The sequence below is a fragment of the Rhinatrema bivittatum genome, chromosome 1 (assembly GCF_901001135.1).
Source record: "Rhinatrema bivittatum chromosome 1, aRhiBiv1.1, whole genome shotgun sequence".
NCBI lineage: Eukaryota > Metazoa > Chordata > Amphibia > Gymnophiona > Rhinatrematidae > Rhinatrema > Rhinatrema bivittatum.
Window position 1 is genome coordinate 715,515,984 of NC_042615.1, and position 17,630 is coordinate 715,533,613.

Genomic DNA, 17,630 nt, shown 5'->3' on the forward strand with positions numbered 1-17,630 from the left:
AAAAATTTTTTTTTTCACCTTTGCTGTGTGATCTTAGTTTTCTAATCGGTTGGTCACGGGCTTTTTTTTCCACCTTCCCTTTCCTGTTTTTTGGCCAATTCCTTTTACAAGGTCTTTTTTTTCTGTTTCTTTTCTCTCCGTTTTCTTCCCTCAAACACACAATCAGGTTCTCATTCTCACAGCAGCCCTGCTACCAGGTTTCCTCCTCTTCTCGAGCTGCTGCGACGTGGGATCCTCAGTGGCCCTGCTACCGGGTTTCCTCCTCTTCTCGAGCCGCTGTGACGTGGGATCCTCAGTGGCCCTGCTACCGGGTTTCCTCCTCGAGCCGCTGCGACGTGGGATCCTCAGTGGCCCTGCTACCGGGTTTCCTCTTCTTCTCGAGCCACTGCGATGTGGGATCCTCAGTGGCCCTGCTACCGGGTTTCCTCTTCTTCTCGAGCCACTGCGATGTGGGATCCTCAGTGGCCCTGCTTCTTCTGTACATGGCAGATACTCCTCCTCCTTCCTGCCCTCGCGGCTCCAGCAACGATTTTCTTCCAGGGCTGTGCAGACAGGAAGGAGGAGGAGTGAACATGACCCTTTTCTTCGGGCCGTGGTGAGGTAAGCTCCACCATGGCCCTGCCGATCTTCCTGCTGTAGTTCCCTGCTTCTGCTGGCCCTGCTGCTATGTGGACCCGGTGACACACCTTTCCTCTGCAGGCAACACACTAATGTGTCACGACACACAGTTTGGAAAGCTCTGCAATAAGCCTTAGTACTGTTGATGCAACTCCATCATTACTCTCTGCTTCAATGGCAGGAGGAAAAGGGGAACTGGATTTGCTCAGCAACCAACGAGGACCCCGACTTTTATGGTCTGGGGAAACAAGAATGGGGATAACTTGCTGATGCAGCAGTTACTACCCTTAACCAATAAGACATTCTTTGATGCAACTCAAAAATTGCTCTCCGCTTCAATGGCAAGGCATAATGGGGAACTGGATTCAACAGCAATCAACAAGGGCCGTGACTTTTATGGTATGGGAAACTGATAAACACAGGAATAACAAGGAACTGGATTCAAACAGCAACAAACGAGGGCCCTGACTTTTATGATCTGGGAAACTGATAAGCATGGAGGTAACCTACAAGACACAGCAGATACTACATAAGTTTACTGGGCAGACTGGATGGACCATTTGGTCCTTTTTTGCCGTCATTCATATGTTTCTATGTTTCTATATGTTTTATTACTATTGATTTTATATTTTATGATTTCATTTATGAGTAATGGTGTTTCTGGTTTTCTATTGTACTGTTATGGTTTCCAGTTTAGTTTTTATCTTTATATTTATATTCATACCTACAGTATGCTCTTTCTATTCTGTATTTGGTGAGAGTCTGTCTGTATTCTGCATGTAGGAATGAGGTGAGGTATTCTGCCAGCATGTAGTTTCTGTGTAGGGATCTATATCAGCCTGGTTTGTTCTATTTTCCTAATATGAGGTGTATTGGTATTTTAGGGCCCTGTGTAATATTATCACTTCTTTTCATAAGTAGGATTGCTACTGTTTGTGTGCTGGCAGTTAGTATTGTTTTAGTATGGAAGTTTTACCATATTGTTGTTATAATTTTTTACTCGTGACTTTCTGAGTGCTAAGCTCACACTGAATACATTACAATAGGCCTAATGCCATATGGGTTCCAAGTGTTATTTTTGCTTTTTTTGCAGAGTTTTCTGGTTGGCACCACAACAGTGCATGTAACTATAATATTCATGTAGTAAGTGATATTTTTTACCTCAGACTGTACTTTTAATGTCATTTTTCATATAAAAATCTATTATAAATACATCATTTTTAATTGTGTGGGGAGGGTGTGCAAAGCTGTATGGTTCATAAGGCACCCACTAGGCCTAGTAGGACATAGCTCTTGTCCTCCATTCTTGCTGGAGCCCAGTGAGAAATGGCAATTCTTTCTCTTCTGGGCTAGTGATAACTGATTCTATCTGCTAGGCCCGAAAGTGACAGCAGAAGAAAAAAGGTTGATGGCCCTGTGGGGGACAGAGAATGCAGCTTGTACAAAAATGTATTTCTGTTCAGAGAGTACTCTTATCTTTCTATTGTGTCATTCTTAACAATTATTGTAATACTGAGGCTATTTTTAGTTTAGCTGTGGATTGTTGTGAACAATGTGTCATACGTGAGCATTGTCTACCAGGTGTGTCATGAAGGGAAAAAGGTTGAGAACCACTGCAATAGAAAATTAAGGGAAAAGATGTAGCATAGCATATAAAGAGACACAAAAAAGCAATAATGCTAGAGTAAGGTGCATGTTCATTAGTCAACACATACAAAATCACCAAGCACCATCTAAGTGTAAAAATAGAAGACCATTATTCAGCAATCTTTTTATCTTCAAACTGCCTCAAATGTTTAGGGTCGAAAGCAAATATTGAACATTAGATAAATTTAGCGGGATAGTGCAAAACAATCTCCCTATCAAGGGTGGTCATCTCTTGACACATCTGCAAAAACAGCTTATGTCTGTTCTGCGTTTGCTTACAAACATCACGAAAAAGTCAAACCCTGTGACCCATAAAAATACAATTACTAGAACAGAAAAAAAAATCCTCATTATAGACTTTTTCTGTCTCAAAAACAAATGAATCCAAAAGTGTAGCATGAACCAGTTCCTCAGAAGACTCCTCCAGAAATGAAGTAAGATCTAAGCTATTTGCTAAGAATTGGATCTGATCTTTCACTGCTGGCTGCTCTCCAATTCACTTTCAAAAGAGAAAATAGAAAACTAATATTCAATGGAAGAACAGCTCACCCAGGAATCTTCAAATTTTCTCTCAAAAATTCCTTAAATATCTCCCTTGGACTTGTAGCTGGTGTTTGGGGAAAACTGAGGACTCCCACATTCATGTAACGCAGTCTGTTTTCCATTAACCGCCCAGAACAGACTTTGGTGATTGGGCGGGGTAGAAATTTTATAAATAAATAAACTCCAGTTTATGATGTAACAAGTTACTATCCTCCACCAACTTAGATTTAACCCTTTGTAACTCAATGAAACGTGTCAATGGGACTCAATCTTCCCAACCTGCTTAGTCACACGAGCTACCAGCCTAGCACCTTGAATACTGACAGTCCCAAGGGTGTCCTCCATTCCTGTAATCTTTGTACTCATTATTTTTCCAAAATCATTATGGAGTGCCAGATATCCTCCAAGATGATGTTACTAGTTCTCTCCAAGGCAGAGGTCCATAGAACACCTGTATTTGCTGCTGTTGCTCCAGCTCCGAGTTATCCTCCGATTAAACTGCCCAGTTCCATTGTGAGACTTTGGAATAGAGTACCACAGCAGCATCTGGACTTTGGAGCTGCTGAGGGGGGGGGGGGGGACGACGACACGGCCCTCAGGGCTAAAGGATACCTCTATCTTAGGCCCAGGAGAGGTTCTCTCGAACTCACAGGCAACAAAAGTTGATACCAAATCAGTCTGCCTATCAACCCAACAAACTAAAGAATGAGAGTTTGAGAAGGAGGTACTGATTCACTGGAGACTCTGAACCTTCCCTCTCTTCTTCCTATCCCCCCATATTTATTTAAAAATCGTGTATTCTGCAACCTCCAGACAACTGTTCAGTGCAGATTACAAAAAGCAGTCATAAAATATTAACACAATATTACAAGATACAAAAGTTGACATTTAAGACATTACACTACCTCTTTGATGGATCAACCTTCTACTGTGGATCATTTTGAGTGTGATAGTTGTTCAGTGTGCAGATATGCTTGGGTAACCCAAAGTGTACAATATTCGGGTCATTTGTGCTGGGGTTTCATAGGGATTCTAATACCATGCAAGTTATGTATTTAATTAAATACTCATGCAATCTTTTTTACATCAGAAGTACAAAGGGAAAAATAGAAACTAGGATTGTGGAACATCTCAGCTGCATTTGCAATCCTTGACTAGAAACTCTGCTGTTAGCACACTGGCAGCAGTTATCTTACAAGATGGAAGATCTTCAGTTTTTAGTTCTGCATGTACTACTGCTAGAACTTGGAGGAGACATCTAAAAAATTTTGACACAGAGAGAACAGAGATGAATTTATCTGTGGAACACTGTACAACCATTTGACCTTAATTGTGAGATCAATGGCAAGTATATTTGTGAATTTTTAATTTATTTTTCAATATTAGGTTTGTTTGTAATTGGCTGAAAGTATTAATTCCTCTTTGCGCCTTCATGTTGCTGTTAATTGTTAATTGTTTCAATGTAAACCGCCATCGAGGCGACAGTTTCTTCCTTATAAAACGGTGTGATTATGTATACTTTACAGGAACATCGGTATATAAAAATCAAAAATAAATAAATAAATAAATGTCATCAAAGTGAGACTGATGAACTACCTTTTTATGAGGTGCATATAGGGGCGGATTTTAAAAGGGTTACGCGCGTCGAGTCTATTTTGCATAGGCCCGGCTTCGCACGCAAAGCCCCGGGATGCGTTTATGTCCTGGGGCTTTGTGAAAGGGGCGGGGGCGGGACCGAGGCTTCCAGCACAGAGGCCGTGCCGGGGGATCGTGTGCTGGCCAGAGGCAGGCGTAATTTACAAAATAAAGATAGGGGGGATTTAGGTAGTGCTGGGGGGCGGATTAGGGGGAAGGTGGGGGGTGGCGAAGGAAAGTTCCCTCCGAGGCCGCTCTGATTTTGGAGCAGCCTCGGAGGGAATGGGGAAAGCCATCGGGGCTCCCTTAGGGTTCGGCGCACACAAGGTGCACCCCCTTGCACGTGCCGACCTTGGATTTTATAACATGCGCGTGGTTGCGCGCGCATGTTATAAAATCGGGCCTACATTTGTGCGCGCTGGGTAGCGCGCACAAATGTACCCCACATGCGTATGTTTAAAAATCTGGCCCATTAGCCAGCTAATGTGTCAGTGTTTTTTCATTTTGAGAAGAAATTCATGCTTAGAAGATATTCCTGATATGCAGCTTGCCATGAACTTTTTACTTATGTCAGATAGAATTGTTTTGTAGTGTAGTGTTTTTGTGTTTTGGTTTACATAATACTTCATAGCTTTTGAGTTGAAAAGTGCAACCTCTGTTTTTAAGCCTTCTTGAAAAAGCAAAATATGGCCTACGTTTGAGGGAAAAGTACTATGGTCACATCTTATTAAGCAGAGGGAATTTGCTGTATTTTCTTTTTTATTTATGCATAGTTATGAACTTATATATCACTGTGATAGTGATTCTTTATTTTGCTGATATGGACTGTTTATCTATTTAAAGGAGATGTTCACTAATGTTGTTGAAGTTTTTTGCACTTGACACTATTTTACAAGTTTCTTGGTACCCAGTGATTACAAATGGAATGCTTTGCATGCGCTCTTTTGTTAAAGTAGAGTGGATGATAGTGGCAGGAGAAAGGCACCTTTTTTTCACTTGTAAAACTTTTTTTTGGAATATGTTATACATTTTCCTAGGGGATTTTTTTGGTCTTTCCTTGGGATAGATACAGCACTGTAGTCCTAGCCAACAGCCATATCTTGTATAAATTTAAGAGACATAAGGTGCTTCATCCTAGAAATAAAACTTTTATCGTGCTTTAGTACATGCATCCTTAAATCTCAATTCATAGGGCATTTGGTTCAAATTCTGCATCATTTACAGTTGTCGCCCTTCCTTGGGGTGCCTCTAGAATTGGACACAATATTCTAGATGAGATCTTGTCAATGAATAGTACAAAACATTATTACCTATTTTCTACTGGTTATACCCTCCCTATGTACTCTCATTCTTCTAGTTCTTGACAGTCCATACAGTGAGTGCTTTCACTGCTACAGTTTGTCATAATACTGGACAGCACTATACATACCCTACAGAATTAGTATGATGTTTCAGACTTTTGCTATGCCTTTGCCTATCATGCATATGCTTTTGTATTTGATCTTCCATCACTACAGCATATGACTAGAATATGTCTTATGCTTTGCAACACTTTTACATCATGTATGCACAACACAGTATGAGTTTTTCTATAGATTCTTGGTTTTCTTCTATGTTATTGGTTTCTTTACTTTTCTGGTAAGGTGCATTGATTATATCCCTGGTTGCCATTTTAATGAATATTATCCTGGGTAGTTGTTCACAACAACAGTATTCATTGAAAAGATTTGCCCAGTATACCTAGTATTATATGAGGAACACAGTACTTTCATACTAGTCTCTCTGTGTACTTATCTTTACATGTTATACCACTATTATGTACTTACTTGATTCTGAAAGATAACATATGTGATTATGTTGTTATGAAGTAGGTCCTTTTTATAATGCAGGTATCTGTATAGCTCCATTATAGAGCTAATAGCTACCTAGTGAAAATTAGTTTTGATGTTATTTTTTGATTAACTAGTGAATGCTTGTGGGAGTATCATTCATATTAATTAGGAATCTAGAGGGACATACACCTATGCACTACACCTGATAAATACCAAGGTTAGTGGTTAGGACACACTTTTAAGTTCCTTTGTCATGGCTCAGCACAGGTTTGCTACTTTTATATCATCAGATATGATCACATCAAGATCTTTAATTGCTCACATCAGTAGCTCATGCCTAATATGTACTGTGCCACAAATTCATGGCTACATTCTTTTCACATTAAGAGCCAGATGTACTAAAACATTTTTTCTATTACTGATATTATTACTTATCATTTCTGTAGAGAAGTGGTTATGATTTAAAAGCCTCTAAATCTTAGTTGCCAAACTAACAGAAGAAATACCATACTGGGTCAAACCAAAGGTCCATCAAGCCCAGCAAACTATCTCTGGCAATGGCCATTCCAGGTCATAAGTACCCAGCAGGATCCCAAAGAATAGATCCAATCCTTCTTGCTCATAACCAGGTATAAGTAGTGGCTTTCTTAAGGCTACAGGTACAAAACTTAGATTGTAAGCCCTCTGGGGTTAGGGAAATACCTACAGCACCTGAATGTAAACCGGTGTGATATCTCAATTGAGATCGAATGTAGGTATATAAAAAAAAAAAATAATGGCTAATAACTGTATATGCACTTTTCTGCTTTCACTAAATCCTCCGGCAACAAATTCCAGAATTGAATTGTGTGCTGAGTGAAAAAATACTTTCTCTGATTTATTTTAAATGTTACCTCTTACCTTCACAAAATGTCCTCCTAGTACTTTTTGGAAGCGTAAACAACCTTTCCCTGTTTGTTTACCTGTTCCATCCCACCCAAGATTTTATGGACTTCTATCAAATCTACTCTCAGCCATCTCTTCCAGACTGAAGAGCCCTAAACTGTTTAACCTTACCTCAGAGGGCCATTCCATCCCCTTTATCATTTTGTTCATTCTTCTCTGTACCTTTTCTAGTTCTGCTAAATCATTTTTGAGATGGGAGCGACCAAAACTGCACACAATACTCAAGATATAGTCACACCATGGACTAGAGGAAAAATTCATAAACGGCTATTAATTATTAAGCAATAGTAGCTTGAGATTTATTTAATGTTTGGGTACTTGCAGGTACTTGTGACTTGGATTGGCCACTGTTGGAAACAGGATACTGGGCCTGATGGACGCTTGATCTGATCCAGTTCTTATGTTTTTAATACAGAGGCATTATGATATCCTCTGTTTTATTTTCAATTCCTTTCCTAATATACCTAACATTCTGTTACCTTTTTTGAGCACTACCATGCATTAGATTGAGGATTTCAAAGTGTTGTCCGTGAAGAGTCAAAGATCCTTTAACTGGGTGATGATGCCTAATATAGTTCTTGACCATGCCAAACTTCCTTAGATCTCTCCTCACTTTTAGGTATTCTTGAACAAAGTATAGAAAGAACACCTTATAAGTAGGTCTTCTCTGCCTGTTACCTACTTTCAAAGCCAAAACTATGCAAAGGATTTGGAGGATTCAAGCAGTATTGCAATCCAGTTCCACATCTAGCATTTCATAGTTGTGGGCACTATTAATCATGGATAATGCAAATACTACAACAATGGCATTCCCCAGGGCCAGTGCAAGAGGATTCGCCACCCTAGGCACCTTCTGCCTTGCGGTCGCAGCCCCAACTCCTACCTGTCGCGGGCAGCGGCAAAGAGGAGAGGAGATTCGAATCCGACACCTATTTGCTGCCGCTGCTCTCGCCCCCTAATAGTTAATGCCCTAGGCCCAAGCCTAGCTCATCTAGTGCCTCTGCTGGCCCTGCAACTCCCACACATCTGTACTCTCAGTGGGCCTGATGTAAAAAGATGCGCTCAGCAGCACACAGTTTTTTACTGTTTAAATGTTATTCCCAGTGCAGCAAGGAGCTTTGTGCACATACAATGTATAAGTCAAATTGTGGATTCTGTTTAGCATCCTCGCATGGAAATCTCATGCACATGAATGCATTCATTATTATCCCTCAATGCAGAGAGGTGCTTTGGCTTAACTCATGTCTGTTTAGTGCTGGAAATTTTACTCCTGGGTCAGAGAAGGAGTCGTTTTCAGCACTAGGGCCAGTACAAGGGCAGAAGCACCAGGACCTGTAATCGAGATTTAGGTGCAGAAAAATACTATGCGCACACAAAGCATGTTTTCTGCACATGAATATGATTAATACTACTAGTTTCTCAAGGCTGTGATACTGTTAGGGTTTTACAGCCCAGAGCCTAGCTCCCTGATCTTCCTACCTGTGTAGTCAAATTTTCACAGTGGTCAAATTGTGAGAAGCGCACTCAGGCCCGATCTCATTCCCTCCATTGATAGCCTATTCTTTAACTGGAATTAGCAACCTCATAGGACACTCAGCCCCACACAATACCCAGTTCAGGTATATTGTTAACTCTAACTTTTGTTTCAACTCTAGTTTTTCTACAAAACTAGCAAGCACAGGGAAGCCATGGCTTTTAATTCAAGCTAGTAAAGCTTAACCTATTATTTTAACCTTAGTTTTTAAATACTAGTTTGAGAACCTTACCTTTCTTGTTGTTATTACGTGTGTTTTGGTGGATCCTTGGGTGCTGTGGAGATGACCACACCCATGGGGAGGAGCCCCCTGAGGAGCCACAGCACTGAGCTAGACTCTGATACACAAAACACTGGAATTTGAACTCTTTATTATACAGCTTGAAGATGGCCACCAGGTGGCAGTCGTGAGCTGCAGTCTCAGGGACCTCGGCAGAGGGAGCCCTTCTCTCTTGGATGATGTCAGGAGGTTCCACAGCAGGTTACCCAGTGAGGAGATACTGTGGATGAGATAGACTGAGAGATTAGAGTACTCACTCTGTGTCAGCTGTATGGATGCGATTCCACCAGATAAGTTGTAGAAAGTACAGGCACCTAAGCAGGGAGAGCAGGCCCTCAAGGAGCGAGTACCTGTTCCCTGAAAGGCACCTGAAATAAAGCACAGGGCCCCTGAGGAGCAGGTACCCAGGTTAGTTGATACCCCGAAGGGCAGAGGTAGAACTTCCAGCGGCAGCACGGAAGCGGCAGAGTAGCGCAGACAGGAACGGATTCGAGTCCTTGCCAACTCAACAAGCTAGCAAATCTGAGAGGTTGATATACCCGGATGGCGTGACGTCAGGATGAGGGAACACCCTTGCGGTTCGCGCCACTGGGCGTACAAAGACGTGGGTTGCACGCGCACCCTAGCAGATACCTGGGAGGAGCAATGGCGTAAGGCTGCCCCTTAGCCGTTCTGGGGACGCCAGAGTGGTTAGCTTGTCAATGCTGCGGTAGCCATCTTGCCCAGGTAAGCGGGAGGAGCCGAGAACAGAGTGAGGCAAGAGGGGCGAAGCCGTCGAAGACCGATGGACGCAACATTTCTCTTATCTCTTAGCTTTTAATCAGTGCTAGAGAACCCTAACCTTTCTTTTAACTGTAACTTTTAAAATCAGTATTAGAGAATCTGAGATCATCTTCGAAGCTTAGCTTTTAATTATCATTAGTAACACTAATGTTATATGTTAGTCCAGCGCTTCTCAACCGGTGTGTCGCCAAACACCGCCAGGTGTGTCGCGTCTCCCGGTGTCCCACTACCCCGTTCTACTTTCCTTTTGCCTTTTTCCAGCTCACGCGGGCCAATTGGAAGCCTTCGTTCTTCCTACCCCCATTACACAATGGGAAGCCTCCTTCATTCTGCCTGCCCCCGCGCAGGCCAATCGGAAGCCTCCTCCCTACCAGTGGGAGTAGGAAGAAGGGAGGAAGCCTTTGATTGGCCGGTGAGGCAGGCAGGGAGGAATTTTGAACTCTGACGAAGCAAGATCGCGCAGTGAAGAAGAAACCCGACCCCTGACGAAGCAAAGCCGCCATGGGAGCCCATTCCCATGGCGGCGAAGAGGAGACCTGACCCCGACAAAGCAAGGCCGCCACAGCCTGTGGCGGCGAAGAGGAAACCCGACCGAGGCCACCACGGGAGCCCATTCCCGCGGTGGCGAAAAAAGAAGGCCCGCCGGAGTAAAGCCGAGGCGGAACTGGAGCCCATCCCTGCAGCGAAGGAAGAAGAAGTTTTTGGTGAGAGCGGGTGCGTCTGTGCGCGTGAATGAGTGCCTGGGTGAGAGCGGGTGCGTCTGTGCGCGTGGATGAGTGCCTGGGTGAGAGCGGGTGCGTCTGTGCGCGTGGATGAGTGCCTGGGTGAGAGCGGGTGCGTCTGTGCGCGTGGATGAGTGCCTGGGTGAGAGCGGGTGCGTCTGTGCGCGTGGATGAGTGCCTGGGTGAGAGCGGGTGCGTCTGTGCGCGTGGATGAGTGCCTGGGTGAGAGCGGGTGCGTCTGTGCGCGTGAATGAGTGCCTGGGTGAGAGGGGGTGCGTCTGTGCGCGTGAATGAGTGCCTGGGTGAGAGCGGGTGCGTCTGTGCGCGTGGATGAGTGCCTGGGTGAGAGCGGGTGCGTCTGTGCGCGTGGATGAGTGCCTGGGTGAGAGCGGGTGCGTCTGTGTGCGTGGATGAGTGCCTGGGTGAGAGCGGGTGCGTCTGTGTGCGTGGATGAGTGCCTGGGTGAGAGCGGGTGCGACTGTGTGCGTGAATGAGTGCCTGGGTGAGAGCGGGTGCGTCTGTGTGTGAATGAGTGCCTGGCTGAAAGCTGGTGTGAATGGGTGCCTGGGTGAGAGGTAGTGTGTGTGGGTGTGAATGGGTGCCTGGGTGAGAGGTGGTGTGTGTGGGTGTGAATGGGTGCCTGGGTGAGAGCTGGTGTGAATGGGTGCCTGGGTGAGAGCTGGTGTGTCTGGGTGTGAATGGGTGCCTGGTTGAGAACTGATGTGTCTGTGTGTGAATGGGTGCCTGGTTGAGAACTGAAGTGTCTGTGTGTGAATGGGTGCCTGAGTGAGAGCTGGTGTGAATGGAAGCCTGGGTGAGAACTGGTGTGAATGGGTGCCTGGGTGAGAGCTGGGGTGTCTGTGTGTGAATGAGTGCCTGGGTGAGAGCTGGGGTGTCTGTGTGTGAATGAGAGCCTGGGTGAGCTGGTGTGAATGGGTGCTTGGGTGAGAGGTGGTGTGAATGGGTGCTTGGGTGAGAGCTGGTGTGTGTGGGTGTGAATGGGTGCTTGGGTGAGAGCTGGTGTGTGTGGGTGTGAATGGAAGCCTGGGTGAGAGCTGGTGTGGGTGTGAGAGCATTTGTGTGTGATTGAGAGCTTGTATATAAGAGACCATGAGTGTGATTGAGAGAGAGACTGGTCAGGGAGGTGAGAGAGACCGAGACTGTTCGTGGGGTCTAATTGGAGTTATGTGTGTGAGTGACTGGTTGTGGGCGCTAAGGAAGAGGACAGGACAGAGCTTCAGCAGCCCTTGCTGCTTCCTGTGAGTGCTATTGGCCTGGAAGGGAAAGAAGTAGGAGAGTTGCTGGAGAGGGTAAGAAAAGGTGGCTTTTTAAATTTATTTTTCTTGATTGCCATTTTAATTATTGGGTATTATGCGATGTCTGCTGTTTTGAAATATTTTATTGATATTTGGACATGTTTTAATAATTTTTATGAGTTTTTAATTGTTGGATATTCTGTTCAGCAGCTGTTTTGTAACATTTTTAGTAAAGCTTTACAATTATTTCTGTGTGGGGCGCTATAGCAGCTTGGCTTATTCTGTTTTCCCAATAGGAAATGTATTAGTGTTTAGGGCCTGGTTTAATAGTTGTGTTTCTTAGATAGGGTTGTTACTGGTTGAGTGTGTTCCATAATACAGGTGTATCTTTGTGCGGGTTAGTTTGTGTGCATTATTGCAGATCCTGGGACTATGTTAGGTGCTATATTTCTCTTTCCATTTCTCTAGGTTTGCACTGCATGCAGAGTGGCTTTTTTGGTTTTCCATTCCAGTTTCTGTCTCCATATTTATAATGTGTGGTCTTTCTGTACTTGGTGAAGGTCAGTTCTGGGTGTGTGACAGAGGTGAGATATTTTACTAGCATGTAGGCTTTTGTATCAATCTTATTTGTTGTGTTTTCTCAATAGGATATGCATTAGTGGTAAATTACTGTCTTTTCATAAGAAGGGCTATTGTGCCTGGTAGTAAAGGGAGTTTGTTTTGCTTTTACTGAGATGTCATCAGAACCAGAATATCTTTTTTTGTATGGCGAGTTGTACAGGGTAATGCCCTAGATCTGCTCTGCACTCATTGCGGGGGGTTGAGGGGATTCCTGTGGATGCAGAGTGCATGTTTACATTTAGCCCCGTGACGGTCACATGCTCAGTGTGTCACGCATGTGAGAACCATCTGTCAGGTGTGTCCCGGCCAAAAAAAGGTTGAGAACCACTGTGTTAGTCTATTCTGGTTTATGTTTTTGTATGTTATTTTTTTGTTATTGGATTGTATTTGTTTTTAGTTGTATCCTGTCTTGACCACTTATGGAATAATGGGCAGAATTTATAATAAAATAAAATAAAGAAGAATAAAATATAGAATGATAAAATATATATGTAAGCAAGATTCTCTCTTCTCACCACAGTGCACTCTGGCAGGGTCTCACTGCCAAATGCATTCTCCACTGGTGCTTTTCCAAGTGCTTTTCTACTTTTCCAATACTCTGAGCAGATCCAATAAGGTCAGAGCACCGCCAAGAGAGGAGAAATGCAGAAGCTTGAAGAATCTTGAGAAAAATATATTTTGCACAAGTTCTGCTCTATATGAAAAGATGTGGCATGCAGGATTTGGTCTGTTTATGGCCCTGGTAGAAAAAACAGTAGTGTAATTCTTTCTCCTCCTGACAAAGATCAGTTAGACAGTTTTTGCTAAACAGAAGTCAGGAAATAGCATCATAGAAAAATAAAAGGCTGGAAGGGATGTTGGTAGCTAATTTAGCCCCCCCCCCTGCTTCTAGACAGGATCAATTTTATCTGTAGCATCCAAGACAAATGTTTTTCTGTCTTGCTCTTAAAACCTCCAATGACAGATTCCATCCTCTCCCCAAGTAACTCACTCCAGCACTTGACTACATAAATTCGAAGCTGAAGCTCCCCTGTCATGATGTTAACACATTACTTAGGGGAAAACAATTACTGTCTTCATTATAACTCCCTATTAAGTTACCCCAGCAGTTAGGCTTTTTTCTTTAATCTTAATCTTAGGTCATCTTAATAAGGTATCTAAATTTTGTTTGCTCTCCTTTGCATTTTTTCTGATATCTACACAACTTTTCTTCATGTGTGGGCCCAAAACTGGATAAAATACTCCAACAATGGCCTTACTGGTGTTGAGTACAGTTGGAGAATTATTTTACATGTCATACCCCTGCTAATATATTCTAGTATAATGTTAACTTTCTTTTTTTTCTCTACTTTTAGTGCCACATCAACATAGAACTCTGCGTGGTTTGTAACATAAATTGGTACAAGTGAACAGAATATTCAATGCAGCATAAACCAGTAGAGTTGAGACACCTGAATCAGTATAAGTAGTTGCTGTCAATTGGGTGAGATTAATGTAGATTTATTATTGTTGACACCTATACAGTTTGTGGTCTAAAGTAACTCCCAGATCTTTATCTGCAGTGCTATTTCAGTCAATCTTATTATTTTTAACATGGGACTTTTCTCCTGCTTCTTTAGGCTTCCAGCTCAACCAGAACCTGACATCATGGGATCTTGACAGCTTGAATCTTTGTTTGCAACTCCTCTGGGATTTTCCCCTATTTTACATCCTTTCCCAATTTGCTTTAGTCCGGCCACTGCAGCAACAATCCTTGGCCAGGAGGTTGGCACCAGGGCTCCTTCACCAACCCTGAAATCACGAGTCCCTAAATATGGCCACAAGGTGTCATTGCTCAATGACTATGACTCCCTTCTAATGCCCAGCTTTAGTCAACATGAGCTGTGGAAAACCTGAGCAAGTAATCAAAGCCAAATACCGCTACCTGTAGTGCCTCCGAGTCACTGGGTAATGATACAAATAGGGTGGACTATCCAGATGCTGTAGAAACAAGTAAAGGCTCCACTGAGCCCAGTGTAATAAGGTGAGGGTTAAAACTGTGCACTGAAACTCAACACACAGTTTTGTATCACGCAGGATAAAATACTTCTATTCCAATGCAATAAGCTAATGGTATGGGAGTTTAAAAAGAGTGCAGTGGCTGGAAAATGAGGGCATAAACCTGAGTTAAAATGTGTGATTCAGCCCAGGCTAATCACACATTTTAACTCAGGAAGGAGCAGAGCAGTCTCTCAGAAGTGATTTATGCTCTCAAAACAAGATATGTGCACATAAAAATGCTTTTCTTGCGTAAATCATATTCATGTGCAGAAAACATGCTTTGTGTGTGCATAGTATTTTTCTGCACCTAAATCCCGATTACAGGTCCCGGTGCCCTAGCGCTGAAAACGACTCCTCTGACCAGGAGTAAAATTTCCAGCACTAAACAGACATGAGTTAAGCCAAAGCACCTCTCTGCACTGAGGGATAATAATGAATGCATTCATGTGCATGAGATTTCCATGCGAGGATGCTAAACAGAATTCACAATTTGACTTACACATTGTATGTGCACAAAGCTCCTTGCTGCACTAGAAATAACATTTAAACAGTAAAAATGTGCGTACAACTTCAGGTAAAACTGTGTGTGCTGCTGAGCGCATCTTTTTACATCAGGCCCTACATCATGTGTGGGAGTAGCAGGACGAGCTAGGCCTGGGCCTAGGGCACTGACAATTAGGGGGTGCGAGCAGAGGCAGCAAATAGATTCGAATCTCCACTCCTCTTTGCAGTAGTTTAAAGTTGAGGCCAGGATACTAGATGGAGTCAAAGGCTTTTGTATTCAATAAAACATGCAAATATTCTCCCTAAAGAGGTGTTCTTTACATGTTTGTCGATCTGCGTTTGTAAAATAAAGATGTGGTCAGTGGGTCTGTGTTTTAGGAGGAGCCCAATCTGACTTCTGTGTAGACTGTTACTGTTAGGAATTTTAGTATTCATTTGTTGAAGACATCATAGAACAGCGGCATTCCAGGAAGCAGAGATGGGTCCCCCAGGAGGGCGTGGACCCAAGCAGCAGTCCAGAAGATGCAGTTGAGTCCCTCAGGAGGGCCCGGGCCCCAGTGGCAGCCCAGGAGGTGCAGTCGGGTCCCTCAGGAGGTCATGGATCCCAGCGGCAGTCCAGATGTTGCAGTTGGCTCCCCCAAGAGGGCATGACAGACTGGGAAGTGGAGTTTGCTCTCTCAGCAGAGCGGAAGTAGATGGGTTAGATCAGTGGTTCGCAACCTTTTTCCCATCGTGACACACCTGATAGGCCACGCTCACACGTGAGACACACTGCTCATTACAATTCACGGCGGAAATAAAAAGTAAAGGTCCGGTAATTATTTTTATTGTTTAAAATGACACAAGGAAAAGATACGTATTCTGACTGAACAGAAATTGCATAAATAGTAAACATCCCACACCAAAACAGCACCAATTTCCAGCACTTAAACAGTAACCACCTTACCTAAGAAAAGGCAACACTGAAAATACTACACCAGGCCTTAAGACACCAATTCATCTCCTATTAGGAAAAATGACTAAGTCAGGCTGCTATAGAGCCCTACACAGAAACTACACATCAGCAGAAAAACTCATCGAAATCACATGTGTTGACCCTCACCTAACAAAGAATAAAGAGACCAAAAAACATAACTAGAAGCATGCAGAAAAAACTGAATTGGAAACTGCAACAAGCCAGAGTTTCTTTATACCGTGTAATAAAGGAAAAAAGAAACATTTATTTATTTATTTTATTTATTTATTTTTGTTTTTTTATATACCGATCTTCTTACATTGTATGCAAATCAAATCGGTTTACAGAGAACAATTAAAACTTGCTTGGTAGCATTACATATAACGAAGAACTTTTAAGTAACAAATAAATATGAGAAAACATATATGAGCAATAAGTAACATGGTATTAGAAAAATATTCCTTTTATAAATATGCCTTGCAAGAGGCTGATGAAAAAACCTTATAATAATTAACTTACATGTGGACATCACCCATCCTTATAAAACAAATCAAGAAATATAAAATCAGTAGCAGTAAAACCATACTAACAAAAAGAACAGATTATTTCGAAACAGCTGATGAGTGGAATATCCAATAATTAAAAACTCATATAAAAAATTTCTAGATACCAATGAAATATTTCAAAATAGCAGACACAAAGACCCAGTAATGAAAAATAAGGATACAAAAATTTTTTTGCTCTGCGTACCTGGGAACGTTTGATATCCAGGTGTCCTGAGATTGTTTTGAATTAGAAGGAGGAGGGGTGGTTTGCTTGGAACTTTCTCCTCTCTCTCAGTCACATACCAGCGCTCTCTCTCACATTGGCTCTGAATTACACACCTATACACACATGCTCTCAGTCACTCACATATACACATGCTTTTTCTCTCTCACTTATATAGGCTCTTAATTACACATTTACACACATGCTGTCTATCTTTTCACGCTTACACACACAGGCTTTCAATCACACACATACATGCTGTCTTTTTCTCTCTTACACAGACTCTCATTCACATGCTTACAAACATGCTCTCTCTCTCTTTCTCTCATTTACTCACAGGCTCTCAATCACATACTTGCATGTTCCTCACCTAAACCAGCTCTCAGTCACACACAGACACACATGCTCTCTTTTTCTCTCATTTACACACAGGCTCTCAATCACATACTGACATGCTCTCTCATCTAAACCAGCTCTCAATCACACAGACACACATGCTGTCTCTCTTACTTATACACACAGGCTCTTAATCATACATACACATGATCTCTCTCACACACAAAGGATCTTAATCATACACACATACTCTTTCACACAAACAGGTTTTCAATGGTTCCCAATCGTAAACTTACATTCATGCTCTCTCTCTCACAGGCAGGCTCTCAATCACACACATACTCTCTTTCACATATACAGGCTCTCAATCATTCACATACATGCTATCTCACTCACACACATACACACACAGGATCTCAAACACACACGCTTGCTTGCTCATTTACTCTCTCTCTCCCTCCCCGGAACTAGCGGCAGCAGCAGCCTCCTTCCAACCCTACCTCCTTCATTTTCAGCCCTCACGGAGGAGTCCCCCCATCGGCTGTGGGGGTTGACGTTCTTCATTTTTCTCCGAGCCGCACTGCTCATTCCTCAGGCCGAGCCTCTCTTCT

The 17,630-nt window shown here is 42.9% G+C and overlaps 1 long non-coding RNA gene across 1 annotated transcript; it reads left to right on the top strand.

The window, feature by feature from the left end:
- Positions 1-10,457: 10,457 nt before the first annotated feature.
- LOC115082085 lies at positions 10,458-15,845 on the top strand. Its single transcript, XR_003854069.1, has 3 exons — positions 10,458-10,521; positions 13,772-13,899; positions 14,036-15,845. It is a non-coding gene; the product is annotated as an uncharacterized LOC115082085 (long non-coding RNA).
- The last annotated feature ends 1,785 nt before the right edge of the window (positions 15,846-17,630 follow it).